Below are 13,600 nucleotides of genomic sequence, written 5' to 3'. Positions count from 1 at the left end.
GTAGTAATGATACCTATACACAGATGCAGGTTGTGTAGCAAGCATCGATCATGATCTACGCAATCTCTCATGTACTCGTTATAATGATTGTAGACAGAAGTGTCTATGTTGGACCAATTGGGTCTTAATGGACTAATCGAGCCTGTAACGAGTCTTAGATCAAATTATCAATCGGTCCCTCAAGGACCAGATTTGATTATGATCTGGTGATGGTGACTAGTCCTCAGACCATTCTCTTTTGTTGATCATCTAGGTTGATAGGTTCCTCAAGAACTAGGATTGAATATGATCAAATAATGGTGACTGGTCCTCGAACCAGTATTTTTTGTTGATCATATGGGTCATTAGGTTCCTCAAGAACAAGGATTGAACGTGATCAAATAATGGTGATTGGTCCTCAGACCAGTCTCTTTTGTTGATTGTATGGGTCGATAGGTTCCTCAAGAACCAAGATCAAACATGATCAAATAATTGCGATTTGTCCTCAGACAAGTCTCTTTTGTTGATCGTATGGGTCGATAGGTTCCTCAAGAACCAAGATCAAACATGATCAAATAATGGTGATTGGTCCTCAGACCAGTCTCTTTTGTAGATCGTATGGGTCGATAGGTTCTTCAAGAACCAGGAACGAACATGATCAAATAATTTGGTGACAAGGACCAAGGACCAGTCTCTCGTTTTGGATCGTATGGGTTGATAGATTCCTCTAAAACCAAGATCGAACATGATCCAATAATTTGACGATAAGGTCCTAGGACATGTCTCTCTTTTGGATCGTATGTGTCATAGGTTCCTTAAGAACCAAGATCGAACATGATCCAATAATTTGGCAACAAAGTCCTAGGACCATTCTCTCTTTTTGGATCGTATGGGTCGATGGGCTTCTCAAGAACCAAGATCGAACATGATCCATAATGGCGACAGGTCCTCGAACCAATATGTTGTTTGGATCTTATGGGTTGATAGGTCCCTTAAAGACCAGATCGAACATGATCCGATGGGGTTGATAGGTCTAAAGTGACCAATCCCTCGTTGAAAGAAATTTAAAGAATGAAGTGAAACTTAAGAAATTAAATTCCTTTATTCATTGAAGCACAATGACTATTACATAGATAATTCGAAAATAATACATTTGCAAATTAAAATTTGTGTTGCCGCTGAACAATTTCACTGATAGTATCGGTAGAGGTGTTCACAATTCTAGTAGTTTTTTATTAGTTCTCCATTTAGTCGAGCTATCTTCTATGTCCATGGTGGGATCACCTCCTCCACAAGGAATGTCCCTTCCTAATTAGGTCCTAGTACCCCTGTTGTAGTGTCCTTAGTGTTTAGGAACACCCTCTTGATTACTAAGTCTCCAACTTGGAATTTTCGATCCTTCACCCTGGAGTTGAAGTATCTGGCTACTTTTTGTTGGTGTGCTGCTACTCTGAGACTTGCCTTTTCTCGTCTTTCTTCAATTAAATCAAGCGACTCCACTATTAGTTTATGGTTCCTCCCTTGATCGTATGTCTCTCGCCTTTGCGATGGGGGAGTGAGTTCAACTAGAAACATGAATTCATAACCAAACGCCAAAGAGAATGGTGTATGGCTCATCGCTATTCGAGCCATTGTTCGATGTGAGCATAGGACCTCCAGAAGTATTTCTAGCCAGGCTCTTTTGGCTTGTTCAAGGAGATTCTTCAAAGTGTCTTTGATAGTCTTGTTCACTGCTTTTACTTGACCATTGGCTTGGGGGTGTGCTACCAAGGAAAAGGTCTTTGTGATTCCATGCCTCGTACAAAATTCAGTGAACATATCACTGTCGAATTGAGTCCCATCGTCCGAGACTATTTTCTCCAGTAAACTGAATAAACATATGATATTCTTCACCACAAAGTCTAAGACTTTCTTCAAGGTGATGGTGGCAAGCAGTTCTGCTTTAGTCCATATGGTGAAGTAGTCTACGGCTACAATAGCAAATTCGACTCCTCCCCTTCCCGCGGGTCGCTTCCTGATCAGATCGATTCCCCATACAACGAATGGCCAAGGGCTTTTCATTTGTGTTAATTCATTAGATGCCACCCGAGGTATCTTCGAGAACATCTGACACTTGTGGCATCTTCTGACATACTCCATTGAGTCTTCGTTCATTGTCAGCCAAAAGTATCCTTGCCTTAGGATTTTCTTTGATAGGCTTTGCCCCCCAGCGTGATCTCCACGAAACCCTTCGTGTACCTCAATCATTAACAACTTTGACTAGCCTGGTGTAACACACCTTAGTAGTGGTAAGGAGTACCCTTGTCGGTACATGATCCCTTCAACTATCATATATCTTGCAGCTGGTCTCACTAACTTTCTTGCTTTGTTTCGATCACTGGGTAATACTCCTTGGTTGAGATAATTAATAATAAGGGTCATCCATGTATCTCCTAACTCAATAGGTAATGCCTCCTGCTCGGTTATGCTTCTTTCCACTAGGTATTCGATGGGAATGAAATTTTGGGTGTCCGCGTCTTTAGCACTTGCAAGCTTGGCAAAGGCATCAACATTAACATTTTGCTCCCTTGGGACTTGTGTAATTGAGTATATCTTGAACTATGTCAACAAGTCCTTCACCTTGTTCAGGTATTGCACCATCCTAAGTCCCTTGTCTTGATACTCCCCCAGTATCTGGTACACTACTAGTTGGGAATCGCTGAATATCTCCAGGGATTGTGCATGCACATCCCGTGATAAGCGCAACCCTGCTAGCAATGCCTCGTACTCAGCCTCGTTGTTTGAGGCATTGAATCCAAATCTGAGAGTGTAGGGGGTTCGATGATTCTCTGGAGTGATCAGTATGATTCTTGTGCCTGAGTTGTGCTCATTGGATGCTCCATCAACATATAGCTTCCATACGGGAGTATCTCCTTCCTTCTCGGTATCTCCATTCTCCGATTCATAGGAAGGGCCTTCAAGGTTGGTGCCCTGGGCTATGAAGTCTGCCAATGCTTATCCTTTTATTGCCATCCTTGGATGATAAGTTATATCAAACTGTCCTAACTTAGCCACCCATTTGAGTAATCCTCCCGAGGCCTCTGACTTCTGAAGAACTTGTCGTATCAGTTGATTGGTTAGGACTCAGATCGGGTGAGCTTGGAAGTATGGATGCTGCTTCTGAGAGGCGATTACTAAATAGTAGGCTATCTTTTCAAGAGGGGATACCTAGACTCCGCACCTACTAGCCTTTTACTGATACAGTACACATGGTGTTGTACCATGTTCTCTTCTTTTACCAAAGCAATGCTGATTGCATGCTCGGTGATTGCTAAATAGATGAATAACACTCTGCAATCTATTAGATTAGCTAGGACGAGAGCTTGAACAAGATGCTCCTTTAAGGCTTGGAAGGCTTTCTCGTATTCCTTGGTCCATTGGATCTTCTTGCTGCCCTTAGTAAGTTAAAGAAGGGGACACACTTGTGAGTAGACTTCGATATGAACCTACTGAGGGCGACTACTCTCCTTGTTAAGCTTTGCACTTCTTTGATTGTGGTAGGTGACTTCATGTCGATTAATGCTTTGATCTTCTCAGGGTTAGCATCGATTCCACAAGAATTGACTATGTATCCAAGAAACTTACCAGAACCAACTCCAAACAAGCACTTGAGAGGATTTAACTTCATACAATACTTTCTAAGTATTGCAAAGCATTCCTCCAAGTCTTGAACATGCCCTCCAGCTTCTTTGGACTTGACCAACATGTCATCGACATATACCTCCATATTTTTTATGATCAAGTCCCGGAACATGACATTCACTAAACGTTGGTAGGTGGCTCCTGTGTTCTTCAAGCCAAATGGCATTACCTTATAATAGTACAATCCCTTGGCTGTCCAGAATCTAGTATGTTCCTCATCAGGAGGGTGCATACGTATCTGATTATAACCAGAATATGCATCCATGAACAAGAGTATTTCATGTCCTGTAATTGCATCGACCAATTGGTCTATCCTTGGTAGTGGGAAGCAGTCTTTGGGGCAAGCCTTGTTCAGATATGTGAAGTCCAAGCATGTCCTCCACTTTCCATTTGGTTTTGGGACCAGCATGGGGTTTGATACCCAGTCTGGGAAGTAGGCCTCCCTTATAAAACTGTTTTCCTTGAGCCTCTTGACCTCCTCCTTCAGGGCTTGAGATCGGTCTTTGTCAAGTAGTCTTCTTTTTTGTTGCACCGGTGGGTGGTTTTTGTCCACATTGAGGACATGGCTTATCACAGACAGAGAAATTCCAACCATGTCCTTATGTGACCAAGCAAAGATGTCCTGGTGCTTCTTCAAAAATTGTACCAAACGTGCCTTAATTTCCTCCTTTAGTTCCTTCCCGACTTTGACTACTCTAGTCGGGTCCTTCTCATCTAGTAGGATTTCGTCAAGATCTTCGACTGGTCCTACCCCAATGACGTCATCCCTAAAGCGAGGATCGATGTCATTTTCCTCACTTTGGGAAACTTGTTACAATCACAAATCTTGGTTAAAAGGAGCCCCTGACTTTAGTAGAGTGTTTCTTTCAACGTCAACTTCCATGTTGACAACGTCATCAGTTCCTTCATTCCCTCTATAGTAGGTTACCACCATGTTGTTTATGCATGGTCCTTTCTTTTCTTTGATCATCGACGCATTATAGGATTCCCATGCTTCCCTTTGGTTACCTTGTACACTTCCTTTTCCTGCGCTTGCGGGGAACTTCAAAGACAGATGCCAGATGGACACTGCTGCGTGTAATGCCATCAGGAGGGGTCTCCCGAGTACTACGTTGTAAGTCTATGAGCAATCTACCACCAAGAACTCTGTCATCATAGTGTCGTGCCTAGGGGCATCTCTCACCGTGACCGGTAGTTTGATAGATCATGCTGGTGCTAGGCATTCTCCTGTGAACCCATATATCACTTGGGAACAAGGTGTCAAGTCCTTGACCGTGAGCTTTATCTTCTTGAGGGATGATTTTTAGATGATATCTATTGAGCTTCCCGTATCCACCAAGCATCTCTTCACTCAGGCATAAGCGATTTGAATGGTAAGGACCAGAGGGTCATTGTGGGGGTACCTCACGTGTCTGGCATCATCCTCCATAAAAGTGAGCTTTTCACTTTCATACTTCATATTTTTTGGAGACCTCTCCTCGATTGCCATGCACTGGGAAGAATCCCCTACCTCATGTCTTAGGGTCCTTGCATATCGCTCATGAGTGTTGTTACTGTTGCCTGCTATGTGCCCCCCCCACATATGGTTTCCAATGTGTAGTCCACGGCCGCTGGCTCCAGTGGTGGACTCCTTTGCCTTCAAAACTCTGGATTCTTGCTTGGGGTTTAGTCTTGACTTAGTACCTCGAGAGTTTTCCTGATCAGAGGAGAAACTCTATCTCATCCTTTAGCTATTTGTACTCATTTGTGTCGTGCCCATAAACTTGTTCTTGTCCATATTTCCTTTTGAGCACAAGGGTGGTGGCTTTTGGTATGGTACCTCCTGGTATGTTTCCAAGTAAATCTCAGACCTTGGTATAGGCAGGACATTATAGTTGGTGAACCTAGGCTGGTAGGGCTATTGCTTAGGCTATTTTTCGGTTGGTGCTGACTTAGCCTTCTTTTCTCCACTCTGCTCGGTCCCTGAGGTACTCCTCTTCTTACTATTTCCCCCATTGTTGCCTTGAGGGTTTGCGCCATTCTTGCTTGCCTTGATAGTGGTCGGATGGTTTATGCCTTTTTCTTCCTTCATGATAGTGTCATCTAGCTTCATGTATTTATCTGCTCGGTCCAGGAACTTCTGTAAGGTGTTGATGGGGTTCTGTGGATGCTATCCCACAAGGGACTACGATAAGTTATTCCTGCCGAGATCGAAACGAACTTTCCTTCATCTCCTACTGTGTATGCTGAGTTTGCTTCTCTCATGAATCTTTGGATGTAGTCCTTCAGGGATTCTTCCTTCCCTTGCTTGATATCAGCTAGCTGATTGGCATAGACTGGTTGTATCCGTTCGGCACTGAAGACCTTGCGAAATTCCTTCCTGAACTGCTCCCAGGAAGTGATGGATCCAGGTTTAAATTGCCAACACCATTCATGTGTTGATTCAGAGAGATTGGTAGGGAATACCCTGCACCTATAATCATGCTCCACACTGAGTAACTCCATCTAATCCTCAAACTTTCCAATGTGTCGCATTGGGTCCTCCTTCCCAGTGTATGTTGGAAGTTTGGGGTCTTTTACTTTGGTGGTGGTTGAGCAGCTTGGATCTTGGCACTGAAGGGACTCCCAATTTTATGAGCCAGCTCGATATCAGAAGGTTTCTTTAGCAGGCTCTAAACAGCCGTGGTGAGTGCATCTATCTTAGCCTGCACTGCTGGTGGGATCGTTGCTCCAGGTGGGGTAGACGTCCCCGATGTCACAGGCCGGCTATTTGGGTACTCCAACTAGACGGAACGTGCGGCACTTGCAGACTCTTCAAGCTAGCAAGTCAGCCTACAACACACACCTACAGGCAAACAAACTCAGTGGTTAGCCACATACACATCTCGGACATGCAACGGGCAATAACGAAGTATGAGCAAGCACAAAGAAAGTCATTCCTAGGAACGTCCACACAACACAAAGCACACAACAAGGCAAGTGGCATGTAATGGCCCAACGAAGACAACAAACAAGTAACACATATGCAACAAGGAAGCACACAGGGGAAAGTATGGGTAAATATTGTTTTATTAATATATAGCCTTGATAGGGCAAGGGAGTACACAGCTTTGGCCCCTATCTGCTGATGACCATGGTGCTTCCCTAAGTCACCAGGTCACCTCCCCCTAAGGAGCCTTCTAGGGAAATAAGGTCTTCCTAGGAACATATATGATTTTTGTCTAGGAGACATATGCTTAATTATAAAACTGCCACTACCCTATCCCATGTGGTTGCTTGGTGCAAGACTTGACTAATGATCAAGCACCAAGGCATGCTCACTTACAAAATGGCCCCATGTGGGTGTCCCAAAGGGGCAGCATGCCACACTCTCCTCCACTCAATCCTTCGGCATCCTCGACGAAGTAGCTTGTAGATATTCAATATTTTGCATGAGCTTCTTCAAGTCTTCTGCCCTCTCCCAGCTGATCTCGTCATCTGCGAGCCCCTTCCATTTTACCAGATACTCTTTATGCTTTTTACGGTCAGTGGTGATCGTCCTTTCCGCCAGGATTTCTTCAAGTTGACGCTTGCTCCTTGGCTGAATGATGACTCCTCCTCTGGTTGACTGGTTGCGCTCTAGATTTGCTGGATCTTCATGATACGACTTCAAGTTGCTGACGTGATGGACCGGGTGTATCTTCATCCAAGCTGGTTGGTCGAATTTGTAGGAAGTTAGGCCAACTTTTGAGATGATTGAGACCGGACCCTCGTACTTGCAAACGAGTCTGATGTCTTTGTCCCCTCAGAATCTCAACTGTTTGGGCCTCAGCTTGATTAACACTAAGTCACCTACTTTGAACTCCAGTGGTCTGTGCTTCTGATCTGCCCACTTCTTCATTCTTCTTGATGCTTTTTCTAAATAAGCTCGGGCAATCTCTGCCATTTTCTTCCAGTCTTTTGTGATGTGAAAGGCTCGCGAGTTCTGACTGCGATATTTGTCCACTGTGTGGGGCAACAGTTGTTGCTCTCCATTAACAACTTCAAAAGGGCTCTTATTCGATGAAGAACTCTTTTGAGAGTTGAAGCAAAATTGAGCTACATCGAGTAGTTGCGGCCAATTCTTCTGATTGGCATTGACAAAGTGGCACAAGTACTCCTCCAACATCCTGTTGAATCTTTCTATTTGCCCATCTCTCTGCAGATGGTAGCTCGAGGAAATGTTCAGTTGTGACCCCAAGAGATTGAATAGTTCAGACCAAAAGGTCCCAGTGAATCTTCCATCTCGGTCACTAACAATGTTCTGGGGCACTCCCCAATATTTGACAATATGCTTGAAAAATAGTATGGCTGTCTCTTCTGCCGAACAGTACTTCGACACTGGGATGAATGTTGTGTACTTCGAGAATCTGTCCATGACCACCAAGATCGCACTTAAATCCCCTGTCTTCGAAAGACTGGTGATAAAGTCAAGCGACACACTCTCCCATGGTCGGCTTGGGACTCGCAAGGGCTCCAACAACCCAGGTGTCTTGTTCCTATCGACCTTGTCTTGCTAGCAGACGAGACAGGTCTTGGTGTACTCCACTACATCATCTCGCATTTGTGGCCAGTAGTACCCCTGCTTCAAGAGTGCGTGGGTTCTCTGCCATCCTGGATGACCTGCCCACAAGGTGTCATGACACTCGCTTAGTAATATCCTCCGCAAATCTCCAGCTTTCGGAACATACAAGCGACCCCCTTTAGCCCACAGAAGATCATCCTCCACCCAGAATTGGCGAGTCTTGCCTTCTTTTACGAGCTTCAGGATGGTCCTGACAACCAGGTCTTTCTCCAAGTTTCTTTGATGCGCTCCTTGAGTGGAGTGTTCACCACGCTAGCCGACAAACTTGCCAAGATCTTTAGAGTCGCCAATTCTGCTTTGCGACTCAAGGCGTCAGCTGCCTGGTTCAAGTGTCCTGCCCTGTGCTCAAAACGGAAGTCGAATTCAGTCACGAACTCCTGCCATCGAGCCTGCTTAGGGGTCAGTTTCCCCTGAGTAAGGAAATGACTAATAGCTGCATTATCTATCTTCACCACGAACTTTGACCCCAGCAAGTAATGCCTCCACAATCGCAAGCAATGTATAACAACGAGGAGCTCCTTCTCCTGGGCAGTATACCTCCTCTCAGCTTCAGATAGCTTGCGCCTCTCATATGCGACCGGGTGGTCTTCTTGTACTAGTACCCCTCCCAGAGCATAATCTGAGGCATATTGTAACGCCATACTTCCTTAGAGCCGTTACTAAGTGAGTTTTAAATCAAAACTTTGTGCAATTAACTCGCTAACCGAGGTTTTTAAAACAAAAGTGTGACTAAGCAAAAGTTAAGGCTGTAATCTTTTGAAAATGCTTTACTTTATTGAAAACTTCAAGTATCTATTAATTGGGATCCCAAAATAAGGTTTGAAAACTATTTACAACTTAAAATAAGTTTACAGTTGATTAATTACTAAAATCAGAGATTATTACAGCCATTTCCCGAATAAACCCCCAACCAAAGCAGTCGGGCAGGCCAAACATGTACGCGTCGCTTCACGCTCTCCGTACTCATGGTTGGTTGACTCAATCTTTGCCCTTACCTACAACACAGAGCACATGTGAGCCGAAGCCCAGCAAGAAAACTCATACATTATATAACATATGCGAATTATATAGTTAACATATCAGATTATCCACAGATAAACAAGCATTCCATCAAACTAAATAAACACTCCACGTGCTAGGTGTTACCCCCGGCCCCGCTATCGTTCGCGGCTCCCTTGTCGTTCTCGGCTCATTTGCCATTCTCGGCACCTTTGCCGCTCTCGGCTCATTTGCCGTTCTCGGCTCCTATACTTAACTATAGCACACCCATATATCTGCATCACCAGGTACCAATCAACTCTTACCTTATCTTCTAAACTCCGATTTAACACCATTCATTCTGTCTTACTTCAAGTTTTTACTGTTCCTTCCGTCTCTGATGTAGTTGTCTGTGGAGATACTTATGTGATAGATGACACGCTTGCTAGTCCTGTTATGCTTTCTATTCTTCAGACATTCTTCAGTAGCTTCTTTGTGGCTTCAGATCAAATCTTCTTATACCTATCCTTTCTTCTTATAGCTCTACTCTGAGTACTCCTAACGAAACCCAGACTGACACTTCGTAGGACCTTACCTGTGACCCTGCCTCCTGGGTACTAACGTCTTCAGCATAATAATCATTTACTCTCCATTTCCATCTAGGAGAAATCCACACATACTGCTCGTGAGCTTGAAGGGGACTTGCCTATACCATTCCTGTATTCTCCACTTTAAGAACTTACCTGTGCTGCTGTAGCTTGAACCAATCTAGAATCTTTGTTACCAACTCCTCACACATTACTCAGTACAAAATAAAAATTCCTGAAATGTCTCTTTCCTTGATTTCCAGCTGTTAATAACCAGGTTATAGATCAACTCCTGGAGACATTGTCCCATCTTGTACCCAACATCAAACTTTGTATTCTTAACCGACGATGTTAACAATCCCCGCAGTATAATGCTCTGCTACCCCAATGGTCAAATTTCTTCGATTGCTTCAGTAATTCTTTCTGTCAACCAATACCATCTTTCTCAACATTCCTGATACCAATCCTATCTGTAGTCCGACCTTGAAGTACCCCCCATCTTTCCTTATATACCCATATAATTTTCCCATTGGTCAACTCAGTTTCCATTCAGTCTCATTAACATACTCCAGATGATATCCCCTACAATCCATGGTTATCTCTTAACTGATTAACTCTCTCACTATGACTCATGCTAAGGCTCCCTTAAGACAAACTCTGTTGTTATCACTATGAACTTCTTGATTACTTGTATCCCAATTCATCTGCCAGAAGTTTCTAATTCCTCCGCAATAAGTACTACTATCTTCAGCCTCTCGCATAGCACCCTTGAGGCAAACTCTCTATGTCTAACTCCCTCTCGGAACATTCTCAACACCGAGTTCTTCCAGTTCGTTACATGACCAACGCATAAAACATTCAGTTAAATACTCATCCTCGAGGAATCAGCCTCGAACTTCGAATGTAGTGAGGCATTCTAGTTTTCCGTTCCCTCACCATGGGAAATCCATCCTAACATATCGAATCATTTCATATAGAAGCCAGGCCCTCACCCAACATCCTCTCAGGTGGCATCCTCTCCCTCATGTGCATACCAAATAACCTCCCTGGTTCCTGTCACTATCTTGACAACTACCTTTTCAATCAGGCTTCTTTCCAATCACAACTTAGGTGCCCTAGCACTGTCTGGGGTTCTTTTACCTCAAAAATTGAGAATCTGTCCTTGCTGAATTCTATCAATAGAAGCACTATCTTTCACATCCCTTGCTCTGCAGCATTCATGCTCTTTACATCATTCATCATTCTTCGAACCACATGGCCCTCTCCTCTGTCCCCATACAGATGATGAGTACATACATTGGAGCGGCCCAAATACTTTGGACTATTCTAGAGTGTAAATCCTTAACTGGGTCATCGTCATTTCCAACTGCATCCGTCCGTATCAATTTCCCGAAATGAATTACCCAATTCCAAAGGCCCATAAATTTACATTGTTGCTACTTTATCATTCCAAACCAAGCTTATAAGGCCCCCATTCTCCACAGCTCAGATCATGTCTTTATAACCTCTTCTATCAATTCATCATCTGAGTTCTTTCCAGCCCATCATGCCAATGCCTCGACCCGAGTGCCATTTCCAGGCATTCCTCAAGCACAATACTTAACACAACCCTTTAGTCATAGTCTCTCATCCTCTTATAACTAAGGGTGGAATTAACTTTGCCCATCCACTAATAAATTCTTTGTCAACCCGAAATTTCCTCAAAACTAGAGGATAACACCCTTTAAGCCTTTCATATAATACCCTTATCTGTCCATACCCTCACAATAAACCAACACTGGTAACCTTACTGTTAACGCATACAAAGCGGCTATTTTCCCAGAGAAGTCCGCTGCTCTTCTGTACCATCTCAACTATTAACTCCATAGCTTACTCACACACTAGTGACCATCTGCTGCTGCTTTTCAGGGATAGATGGAGATCTCTAACTCCAACTATTATCTAGAATCCCCCCTTCAACACAATGTCAAGTTCACTTAACCAAACTAGGAACAACCAATTTGAGTTCACCTGCCACTACTGACCAAACTCCTCAGCCCTGTGGTTCACACTCTGAACCAATCCACAACTAGATCCAAATAACCACAGTTATCATGCACATAAAGCATATTAGGCCAAATCCACAATGCCATACATTTAGCTACCCAATTTTTATCGCAACTAAGTAAATTCACATTTCATCATGCTTCTTACAAGCCACTAAACAGATATTACATATGGATTCAATTTAGACAATTAACCACATACATTCAATATGCAAACCATTATTCCAATATTCATCCACATGCATAATAATGTTATTCAGCACGCTTTAATCTCAACATGCAATAGTCAAGGGCCCAGCCCCGACAGTATCTCATGCATATGTCAACTCATTCCTCATGCTCCATATAAATAAGCAGGCAAACAGGGCATTCAAACATATGTTCAAGCATGTCAATCATTCATACCAACCAACCTTGAGTCGAGCTTGTCACTGACAGCGAGCGTACATGTTCGGTCGATCTCCAGAACCAATAAACCTTGGCTCGCTCTGATACCAAGTTGTAACGCCCTACTTCCTTAGAGCCATTACTAAGTGAGTTTTAAATCAAAACTTTGTGCAATTAACTCGCTAACCGAGGTTTTTAAAACAAAAGTGTGACTAAGCAAAAGTTAAGGCTGTAATCTTTTGAAAATGCTTTACTTTATTGAAAACTTCAAGTATCTATTAATTGGGATCCCAAAATAAGGTTTGAAAACTATTTACAACTTAAACTAAGTTTACAGTTGATTAATTATTAAAATCACATATTATTACAGCCATTTCCCGAATAAACCCCCAACAAAAGCAGTCGGGCAGGCCAAACATGTACACGTCGCTTCACGCTCTCCGTACTCATGGCTGGTTTACTCAATCTTTGCCCTTACCTGCAACACAGAGCACCCGTGAGCCGAAGCCCAGCAAGAAAACTCATACAGTATATAACATATGCGAATTATATAGTTAACATATCAGATTATCCACAGATAAACAAGCATTCCATCAAACTAAATAAACACTCCACGTGCTAGGTGTTACCCCCGGCCCCGCTATCGTTCGCGGCTCCCTTGTCGTTCTCGGCTCATTTGCCATTCTCGGCACCTTTGCCGCTCTCGGCTCATTTGCCGTTCTCGGCTCCTTTGCCGTTCTCGGCACCTTTGCCGTTCTCGCTACTATAATCACATATAGTATAATTCAAATAACATTGAAACATATAACAATTCAATCAAAACTATACCATAATCATGTAATAAAATTTAGGGTCGTGCCCTGCATTAACACTATGGGTCCATGCCCTATCCTACGGGTGCTACAGTTTTCTTACATGTATCCTGAGCTTCACAGTGCACCAAAGTCATGAGCACGGTCCTCTAGCACGAGCCTCTCCGAAATCCTAGTCACAACACACATAAAACACTTTTAATACTAACCAACCCAAAACCACTTCCCGGGACCAATCCCGTACTCTCGAGACTTCCAAATTCCTAAAACAATTCATTGAAAACATCCCCCGAACCCTCGGAGAAAAAGCTCAAAATTGCAAAATTTTGTGTCCTTAAAATAGCCTAGCGTCGTGGCACTGCCCAAGAGGGCCGCGGCGCCCAGCAAGTCAGAGAGCCCCCCCTTGCCTGGAAGCAGCTTCGCGCCACGGCGCCCAAGAACAGGGTCGCGGCGCTCCTTCGCAAACCCAGAAATTCTGGGTTTTTCCTCTGCATTTCTCCGAGCCAATACCCCTCCAAATCATCCCAAACAAATACTTAAACCCCAAAA

Source organism: Humulus lupulus, chromosome 7 (genome assembly GCF_963169125.1).
Source record: "Humulus lupulus chromosome 7, drHumLupu1.1, whole genome shotgun sequence".
Classification (NCBI taxonomy): Eukaryota; Viridiplantae; Streptophyta; class Magnoliopsida; order Rosales; family Cannabaceae; genus Humulus; species Humulus lupulus.
The sequence above is the reverse complement of the archived record's forward strand: the minus strand, read 5'-3'. Positions refer to the sequence as shown.